This window comes from Oryzias latipes, chromosome 4 (genome assembly GCF_002234675.1).
Source record: "Oryzias latipes chromosome 4, ASM223467v1".
NCBI classification, from domain to species: Eukaryota; Metazoa; Chordata; class Actinopteri; order Beloniformes; family Adrianichthyidae; genus Oryzias; species Oryzias latipes.
The window spans coordinates 19443861-19454254 of record NC_019862.2 but is presented as its reverse complement, the minus strand read 5'-3'; positions in this window follow the sequence as shown (position 1 = coordinate 19454254).

Sequence of the window (10394 nt, the reverse complement as noted above, 5' to 3'; positions counted from 1 at the left end):
TGCAAAGAAACTCTGTTTGAATGAATGAGTCATTGTGATGTCACAACGGCCAAGAGCACACGCGCAAGCTTTGTTGCACCTAGGTGCATGAAATGTGTTCTCGCACCTAGGTGGCTCCCCATCCTGCAGCGGGTCTTTGTCAGCTTGCCTCCCGGGAGCTACATGGGCCCTGTGACAAATGGAAGTTCAGGAGGAGAACCGTTTTGGATGTCCATTCTACCTGGTGTCACTGAAAACGTCACCTGCCTGAAGTTGAGTCCCTGATTGGCTGACACAATGCATAGACATCGCATGAGTTCCAATTCTTTAACTCTGGCCCACTGTGGCATGCCACCCAAATCACGCTGTAGGACCTCAAATTGCGTCATTGACTTAACATCGAAACTGGCCGCCTCGCATTTTGTGTTAACCGTAATCCTAAACTTAACCCTTCCTCTGGTTCCATGAAGCCAAGAAAAGTTCAGCACCGGCCGCACGTATTTAGAAAATTATGTGCAATAGTCACTCCTTTGTGGCATTTCATTTTATTTGCTGTGCAACTTAGTTCAACAATCTGAATGTGCTAGCATCAAATCAGTTATGGACCACAGCCAGTGCTGCTTGATGGTGCAATGTAGCCTAAATTATAATGTAATTCAAAGCATTTTTCATGGGCTTATCAAAGTTCTGGTACACACATTTGTTTTGTCATTCTACACATTGTTCAAAAAGTCTCGATTTGGAAATAATGTTTCTTTATCACTAAAGATCTTTAACCTATTAACTACAGCATGTCCATAGAGAAAAATGTGTTTTATAAATTTTGCTTTTCGGGCCAAAGGCCTAACAATCTTACTATTTCATGTGATCCACCTATTTTGTAAAAGGAAAAATTAATGAAACCATCTCACAATTCCGCTCTGCCTCTTATGTGACTGATGTGTCTGTTTAGAGTGGAGCTGGGGATACAGAACTGGGTCAGCACTTTTCGGCAGCTCTATCTTCTCGCTCTTGTTGTTGACCTGTAACTCTGATCCACACATAATAGAGCACATTGCTGTCGGGAGAATTCTGGTTGTTTATTTGAAAAATATTTCATGCTATCAGGGCAGTTCAGACATGTGACACTATCAGTGTCTACTACTATGATTTATCAAAGTTGAACGCCTATCTTGTTCAGTTGTACAAATGCCTTCTGTATTCATCACGTATCGTTCCTTAATATAAAAAAGAAAAAGTGGCGCACTGGACAAATAAAACTATAAGCTATGTAGAAGGTCAAAAAAATGGACAAGGTTAAAGTTAAATGTAAGGACAGCAAAAACTTGCAGTGGAGTAGATGATGATTACAGCTTATATCTAATGGCCTTTTGTGAGGAACTCAACACTCAACACCATCTGTGGTTAGGCTGAGACAAATGCAAATCCCATTCACTGCAGTGTTTTATGAAACCTGTTCTTGTTTTCCATCACGGCTGCAGAAAGCGTTCTGTCCAGGACCTGCAAATCAAGTCAGAAACGAGAAATGGGAGGACAGGTAAGCCCGCTCTGCTGTCAGGGTTGTCCCTCTTCCCCTTCCTTCCCCCTCCTCCGTTTTCCTGCTGATCACTGCTTGGCTATTTGTTGGCCATCTGTCATTTTCATAGTCCCATTTATTTTCACGTCACTCTCCTTCTATGTTAGAGGAGGGCATTGAACTCCACCTTTGTCTCACACTCGAGCATCTTTCTATTGATTGTTTTCTCTATGGTTTAATGGTTCTATTTTGCTTTCAAATGTTCCTATGCATTGAAAGGAAAATTGGCGAATTTATTGGTTACATATGTAATTGTCCTATTCTCAAGTTTCTTATTTTTCCACTGAAAACTAAAAAATAACAATAAAAGCAAAATTCAGACTCAAACATATTGTTTTTCTTAAAACGGTAATATAATCTAGGACAGGAGTCTGCAACCTTTACCACTAAAAGAGCCATTTGGGCCAGTTTCTCACAGACAAAACCCAGCGAGAGTCACTAAGTGCCACTTTACCGTTTGGAAAAAAACACTTAGAAAAATAGAATAATAATAGCCAAGTCAAACATGCAAATTTATATCATTACCATACGCATAACTGTATAATGTAAAAATTAGAATATTGAGGTGTAATCCAATTTCTTTAAAAAATCTGCAGGTTACATGTAATTGCAATTAACTTTGCCTCTGAAAAGAATAAAAAAATAAATGCTTTAAGCTTTTTCTAATAACCAACCACCCTGACAGCAGACTAAACTTTTTACCATCATTTTGCTCAGTTATATGACAGATTAACAATCTAAACATAAATGATAAACGTATTTAAATGAAACAAATGACCCAAAACTACAACCCCATTATTTATCATTTGTATTTTTTTATAAAGCCAAAGAGCCAAAATGGAGGGATAAGGAAGCCGCACGAGGCTCCAGAGCCTCAAGTGGCCCCAAATAAGAAATAATACAATAATAATAATACAAGAAATAATACATAACATATTAAAACATATGTTATATGTATTATTTCTTATTTAAATCTAAAATAAATTGCACATTTTTACTAACATTATTTGTTCTGGTGTGAGTCAGATGTCAATTTCAATCCAATAATCAGGAAAAAAGTTCTAGAAATTTCTGATTTTTTTTGTATTGTTTTCTTTGCACCAGTGAAGAAAAGGTATAATACCCACAATTCAGATGCAAAAACACTGGAATCATGCATTTCCATGTTTACCTTCATTTTCTTATTTGTGTTTTCCCTCTCAGTTTCAAACCTCTGTTTTTCCTTGTACCTATACATTGACCATGAAGGTGAACGCAGGCGTAAACTCTCATTTGTTTTTGTGTGGGCTGTGATGAACCGGTGACCTGTTTCGGATGTACCATGCCTCCTAACCAATAAGTTGCAATACGCTCCAGCCCACCTGCTAGCCTGGCAAAAGATTACATGCCTCCATTTCAGGCTTTCGTGTGATTAATTGGTTGTGCTGGATCAAGATGGGCAGAGGGAGGTGCTTATTCTAGTGGTAAGTGTTTTCACCTCCCTGCAAGAAATCACTGGTTCAAATCCCAGCTGGGACCCTACTCTGCAGAGTATTTTACTCATACATGTTTGGGTTTTCTCTCTCCGGCAGTCCATAAACATGTGTCATAGGTTAATTGGTGTCTCGAAATGCCCCTAGGTATGCATGTGAGTGTGTGGTTCTGCAACAGACTGAAGATGGATGGAATTAATCTAATTAATTATCTAACTGTGTCCAATTATACATCATAAATGTTCAATTTAAAAACAGATATACGCTCAACCCAAGTCTTCTTTTTCAGCTGATGCTAATACTTTCCAAAATGTTTTACCAAGCTTGAAATTGAGAGGTGCAAACTTATGTCTTTGTAAACACAGCACACATATTTAATGCTGCTGAGTCTGTGTAGGCTTGTACCTGAAGGTTAGGTCAGGGGGAAAAAATACAGTAAAATGCAGGCAATTTCACAGCAACAAAACATGCTCATGGGTACTTCTGACAAAAGGTAATATGCAAGTATGACATCCTTGTTGCATTTAGTTTTTGTTGTTGCACAGCTTTCAGAAATGTGCTCCAAAAACGTACTTTCCCTGTAGACTGCTGTCTTCATCCCAAATGACTGACTTTTTTTTCTGATTGTTTACAGCCAGAAATCTCATAGAAATCTCATAGACAGATGTTTGATGTTTTTTAATGGGGCTCGTAATCTGTGCAGTTTTTACTGGAATCTCCTTTTCTGTCTTTAAGTATGCACGTGGCTGCTTTTCTATTCCGATACTATAAAAACACAAAAAAAGAAAACAAGCTGCACTTCTGTGAGCTGAAAAGAAGCTGCATTCCTTAGATGATGTAAAAAAAAACATACTAAAAAAGCAGGGGTCTATATTACACTAGCCTGCCTTTGATCATCAGCACTTTTGTGAGAGGTTCCTAACATATCACTCAAAAGCAGGGCCGGCCCTGGTCTTCCGGGGGCCCTAAGCGAAATTTAATTTGTGGGCCCTCTAACTGATCAGCAGCACCAACAAACTGTAATGAGTTTTTTTTCTTGGTAATATTAGAGAGCAGATTGTCTTGATATTTAATGCCCCAGCCGTAGAACGGCGTTGTGACGGTGCTGAGTGGGGGGTGAATTGTTACAAAGCAATGCACGGAACCCGACGGTGGTTCATTTCCATCAGCCACCTGCTTAGAACGCTGCCCTGCTGGTAGAAACGTGTGTCGCAGGCTATGAATGTTGAAATTTAATATTTATTCTACACATTCTTACAGCATTGGAAAACGTTAAGAATGTTTGTGTCTTGTTTTTCCTCCTATATAAACCATATTAAAACAAAAAATATATTACTCTGCCCCATCTTTTTACCTCCTGGCAGCCACTAGGGCAGCGCTAAAGAGCCGCATACGGCTCCTGAGCCTCAGGTTGTCGACCCCCGCACTAACCCATTAGGGGACAGCACATCATGTGTACCAGGGACGGCCATTTTCTCTTAACACAATTTTTAGAGAACATTCTAAAAATCGTTTTTGTCTTCCGGTTATTTATGACACAAGTCTCCAATTTGAACTAAAATTTAAGAGCTTCAGGGAGGGGCTGCTAGGTTGTTGTTGTTATTCTTCTGTTTTTATTTTTACTTATTGTTCAGCAAACTTTGCATATTATGTACATACATCTCAAATAAAATTGGAAAAAAAAGGAGTTGTTTGGAATGTCATTTAATGCAAATACCAGCAAGTAAAAAAACAAACTTTGAACGGAAGTAAAATTTAAATGTTTTATTTGAGAACAACTGGATACTAAAATGTTTTTAAACTGCTTTCAGTATGAAATATATACAGTTAACCTCCAAAAACTGTTTTGGAGTGTTTCATTATGATATTTGTGAGTAGAATAGTGAAAACAATTTACATTTTGACATGTAAAGCTGATGTTGCTGCCTTAAATCCGTGCATACCCTCAGAACGTTTCCAAGATTGCATATCCGTTTCCTTGGAAAGCTGCTTGTGCATCCCAAATATACCATGACAGAAGGTAAATAAATAAGTATATATCCTGAATAATAGACAAAAACAATGCATTCATCCCTTAATGTCTATAAATATGCATCAAAAATAAATGTGCATTCTTTGGCTCCAAAATTACCCACATTTAGCATCAACATGAAAGCAAAAACATAAAAGGGAGTTTTTTTTCGTGGCGTATCCTGCCTTTGCCCAAAAGCAGCTGAGATAGGCTCCAGCAACTATGTGGCCCTGAAAAGGATTCAGTTGGTTCTGAAGATGGATAGACACTAAATTGATAAAAGCTTTCGACATTTTGTCATGCCTTAAATGTTTTGAAATTTTTACAAAGTAAGTTTATAAGGGCATTTTTTACAGCTAAAGCAGAAATAAAGCATTAGAAGAATGTTCTGTGTAATAATGAAATCTCTTTGACTTTGTTTTATTTTAAGTGTGACGTTACAAACGGATAAAAGGATGTACCAGTAAGTTAAACAACTGTCATGTAGTAATAAATCCAAATTAGTTTAAAAACTGAAAAAGAACATTTTTTTTTGGACCTGTGTGGTGCTTTAAATAGTGCAGTGGGAGTGATTGGTTCAATTCCCAACTCGTTAACCCTCCTGTTAAGTTGCGGGTCAAATTGATCCGTTTTAAAGTTTGAACATCTAGGAAAAATAGTTAAAAGTATTTTTTCAGCATGAAACTTCTTCTGCTTGCCTTAATTAGCGTAATCAAAATATATTATGAAAATGGTTCATCTCACATATTTGCAACCCCCCCTGCATGTTTATATTACATAGATACTGTTCGGGTCAATTTGACCCGGCAGTCAAACTGGATGTACAAGGATGTCTTATTATTATTAGTTTTCCTTTATTTGCAGCTGTGAGACATATTTCAACCTAATCACACACATAGACACACACACACCCCCACGCACACACACGCACACACACACACCCACACAGGTGCATAGGTGTTATGACTTTTGACAGGAACCATTTATGTTCTCGCTGGAAAACTTAACCCACATTCAGTGGACACTCAACAGGGGAGGGGCAAAACATTTAAAAGATTCTCTGCATGGGCGTCCTTCCAACATTACACTCTGTCGGGCAGACCTTTACAAAATAAGCAGCAAAAGCAGAAAGATGACAGCCCAGGAGACTCTGGAAGTCATCACTGATCATGATCAGAAGAAGACTATCTTGAGCTAAATTCTGATTCTAATGATTCTGATTTTGAACCAGATGAGGGAATTGCTATTCCTGTTCCTCCAAGCAAGACATTCATGTCAAAGAATGGTGAAATACATTGGTCTTCATCCCCAAATATGCGTCAGACAAACCTGTCTGCAGAAAACATAATAAAGACAGTGCCAGGGCCCACTAGGATGGCAGTGACTCATGTGACCATGTCAATTCAATTCAATTTTATTTGTATAGCCCAAATTCACAACAACTGTTGTCTCGATGGGCTTTGTATCGGTAATTGAGAAAGTAAAACATAAAATCAAATGGATCATGAATACATAAAATTCTATAGGAAAAAACTATATTGAACTAACTAAACGGTCTTCCCTTAGACCCTCCTTCGCGGTGAGGAAAATCTCCTAATAATAAAAACGGATTCCGGAAAAAACAAAGAAACCTCAGGGGTGCCCACATGAAGGCTGGATCCTCCCCCAGGACGGACAGGCGATGTACCAAAACTCATAAAGAGGAATTAGTTTATCTATCTCTACAACTACTTATCTAAAGTCCAGCAGACGAGCTTCATCCAGATGGAGTTAGGGGGACGGCGGGGGGTGCGAGTCGAGCAGGAGATACAGGTCAAGACAGGCATGACCTGTGCGAAATGTGCAAAATTAATTTGCACAAAGCACAGTGTGATACCTGGTCACTCTTGTGCTTTGTATATGTACAGACACACACACAACTTCATATTGCAATTGCTTTTCTTTTGTATTGTGATTTTGTTTTTTCTAGTTCACAGTGCATGTATGTAAAACAAAATTTCAAGATTATGCTTCAATGTTATGTAAAACTATTGTATTTTATATGTTAGTCTTTCAAAAGTAAAACAGTAGTGAAAAATTAAAAAAAAGTTTGAACATGTATATTCTTAAGAAAAACGAGTGAATTATCTAATAATTGAACCACTTCCTGTTAGAGGTAAGGAACACCATGTCACTAAGTTTTTGAAAGAATGATTGGTAATGGAGTTAGTAATGATATATTCACACTGCTTGTTAGGATTTTCTGGGTTTCAGACATTTTTTAATTGATAAAATATGCACCGGGTCAAATTGACCCAGGAACATCATCTCTGTTCCTCACAAATGAACATAACAGGAGGGTTAACAAACCGTCGCTATAAAAGCTGACTCTGCGTGAAGATCCTTCATGGACCAGAATCCCTGTTCTGATGCAGATAGAGTAGTGTGGTGGCAGTGTCTCTGTGCTTCCAGTGAGAATGTGCTGGTTCAATTCCCAGTTAGAATAAGGGTCCTTAGGAAGTAGATGTCATAGTCTGTGTCTTTAAACCTGTTTGTTGATTTTTGAAACATGTGGAGCATGTTCAGCTCAAAGGAACAAAGCAACACAGTTCTGCTGTAGACAGATTAGCACAGTGGGAGTGTCGCTGTCCTTGAAGCAGAAGAGTCCAGGTTCAAGTCCTGGCTAGTTGCATCACAACTCATGCTTGGGGTGAGGAAGAGTCAGGGATGCTGAGAAGGGGGGTGGCTTCATCTTTAGTCTGGTAGGAGATCAACAACTTCTGTGCTATACAGATAGGTGATGAAGGTTGATATTAGAGCTACAGCTAACTGGTAGTGAGACAGGTACCTAGAAGACTAGAACCGACAGGAGGGCAAAACCAACTAGACTATTAACAGGGAGGGGGTGGATGTAGATTTTTCTAATGCATAGAAGCTGCAACTAGATCATGATAGTATCACTATATATATATTTCACTATAAATCTTGTCTTTCTAACTCTAAAAGTTGGTGCTTGTAGCATGATTAATTATTTGTAGAAATATAAAAGCTAAAAATGTTAATTAAATTAATAGTCTATAAATAAAAGCTTTACTTACCACCACCCCTCACCTGCCTGCCGCCATGTGTTGCTCTACCTGTATTGCATCTACAGTATGCAGACCCACCACACATCCAAGCTGCATTCTGCATGGATCTATCTAAATGCACATCTTCTTCTGGGATCCTCTTCTCCTGGTCCTCCTTCAGGGAGGGGGGGGGGGCAAAGATATAGCCCCCTTTTCCTGGCGTCCTGACTCCTCCTAGCCGCAGCTTGAATTGTGACACGACTGAACACCTTGATGTCTCTGACTGGGACTTGAACCTGCGCTCTCCTGCTTCAAGGACAGAAACACTCCCACTGTGCTAATCTGTCTACAGCAGAACTGTGTTGCTTTGTTCCTTTGAACTGATGACTGTCAAGGAGTGACAAAAACAACAAAACTGAGACGGGGAATTGAACCAGCGCTTCTCTGCTTTGGAGATCAAGTCAGTTCCATCGCACTATTCTGTACATCAGTCAGCACTTTGTCGATCACCATTTTTCCTCCATCTGGTGCTTTCTGGGATTTGAACCTGCACCTTCTTGCTCTACTGTCTCCTTTCATCTCCAACAGTGGAACCTCGAAGCTGAAGTTTGATTGACAGTTGACGACCTCACATCACCAGTTGCTGCTGCTTCACCGGAAGTGTTTTGTTTGTTTTTTTCCTTAAAAGAGCGTTCGTTCACATCCTGAAAGTGGATCACGGGTGGATGGAGGCTTTGGTGAAGCGTGTGATAGAAACTTGTGTGTTTACTTTGTTCTTTTTCTCCAAGCAGGAACTCTTTCTTTTGCTGATGATGCAGCCATATTACTTTTTTGATGAGAGTATAATCTTCATACGCCGTCATTAAAATCCCCGACTCCGTCTCACTAAAGTATGGCGCTCTCTATTTAATTACATTTTTTTTTCTGTTAACCAGGTACGGTGCAGTTTTCTCATTTTATCATGTTCTTTTTGTGTTACTCTACATGCTGTGGGGGGAAGGTGCTAATGGGAATGCGCACTGAGACTGCTGCGAGTTCTGGCCGAGGGGGAAAAACACAGAAGAAACTCTGGACAGCATTGTGAATTTTTGTTTTCTGTTAACCAAGGTTAAAAGAGATTGACTCAGCATCCAAGCGTGGTCTTTTATTCACTGGAACACAACGCAGAGGAGAAAAGTCCACCCAGTTACAGCAGCACCGCACCGTTACCAACCTGCTAACAGGTTATGGGCCCAGGAGACGCCTGATACTATAAAGTGTGTTTTCCACTTTTGTGAGGAAGTTGACACCATGAGCAGACGAACAGCTGATACAAGCCGCTGGTCTCGGCTTCTGTTCGACGGAGATGAGAAGAACTATGACCTATGGGAAACCAAGTTCTTGGGTCACCTTCGACTACAAGGATTGAAAGACGCCATTCTGAATGCGCCTGACCCTGATGATGACGATGAGGATCCAGCTAAAAATCCGGAGGCATGTGCTGAATTGATCCAGTTTCTGGATGAAAAGAGACTGTTGCTGGTGATGCGTGAGGCAGCAGATGATGGCCACAAGGCGCTACAGATCCTGAAAGACACCTACCAAAATAAAAGAAAGCCTTGTATCCTCAGTCTTTATACTGAACTTACTTCACTGAAAAAGCTGGCCAATGAAAGCGTGACAGAATATATAATCGGCGCTGAGACAGCGATCACGGCCTTGAGAAACGCCGATGAAACCCTGAGCGATGGTCTGCTGGTTGCCATGGTCCTGAAGAGGCTACCTGAGTCATTCCAACTATTTGCAATCCATGTGACACAACAGGATGAGACCATGTCATTTGCAAAGTTTAAAACAAAGCTACGGAGCTGTGAGGACACTGAAAAGATGTGCGCAACCGCAGCAGGTGACAACGTGATGAATGCCCGCGTGCACCAGAGGGAGACCTGCCAGCCCAGGTGAACAAGGAGCAGAGAAGGCGACAAAGGACTTTCTATGCTTCAGATAAGGCCTGTAGGGACACCTGGCCAGAACCTGCCAGCGCAAACTGTGGTGCAGTTTGGACCTCTTTGCACCAAACCATTCTTACTGGATGAGAGAGTGGTTGGCCGTTCAGCTGGACCAAACTTACCAGCAGCAGCATCAACGTTTTCCCTTTCAACAGAAGATGTGGTGACAGGAGTTTCTTCTGCAACTAAATAACAAGCATTATTATTGTACAATAATCACTGATTAAGCTAATAAAATATGAATACAAAGAATAGTTTACTGGCTCATTTAAAATCTGTGTGCAGGTTTTTCACAATTTCATGATCTTTTTATATAGTTAT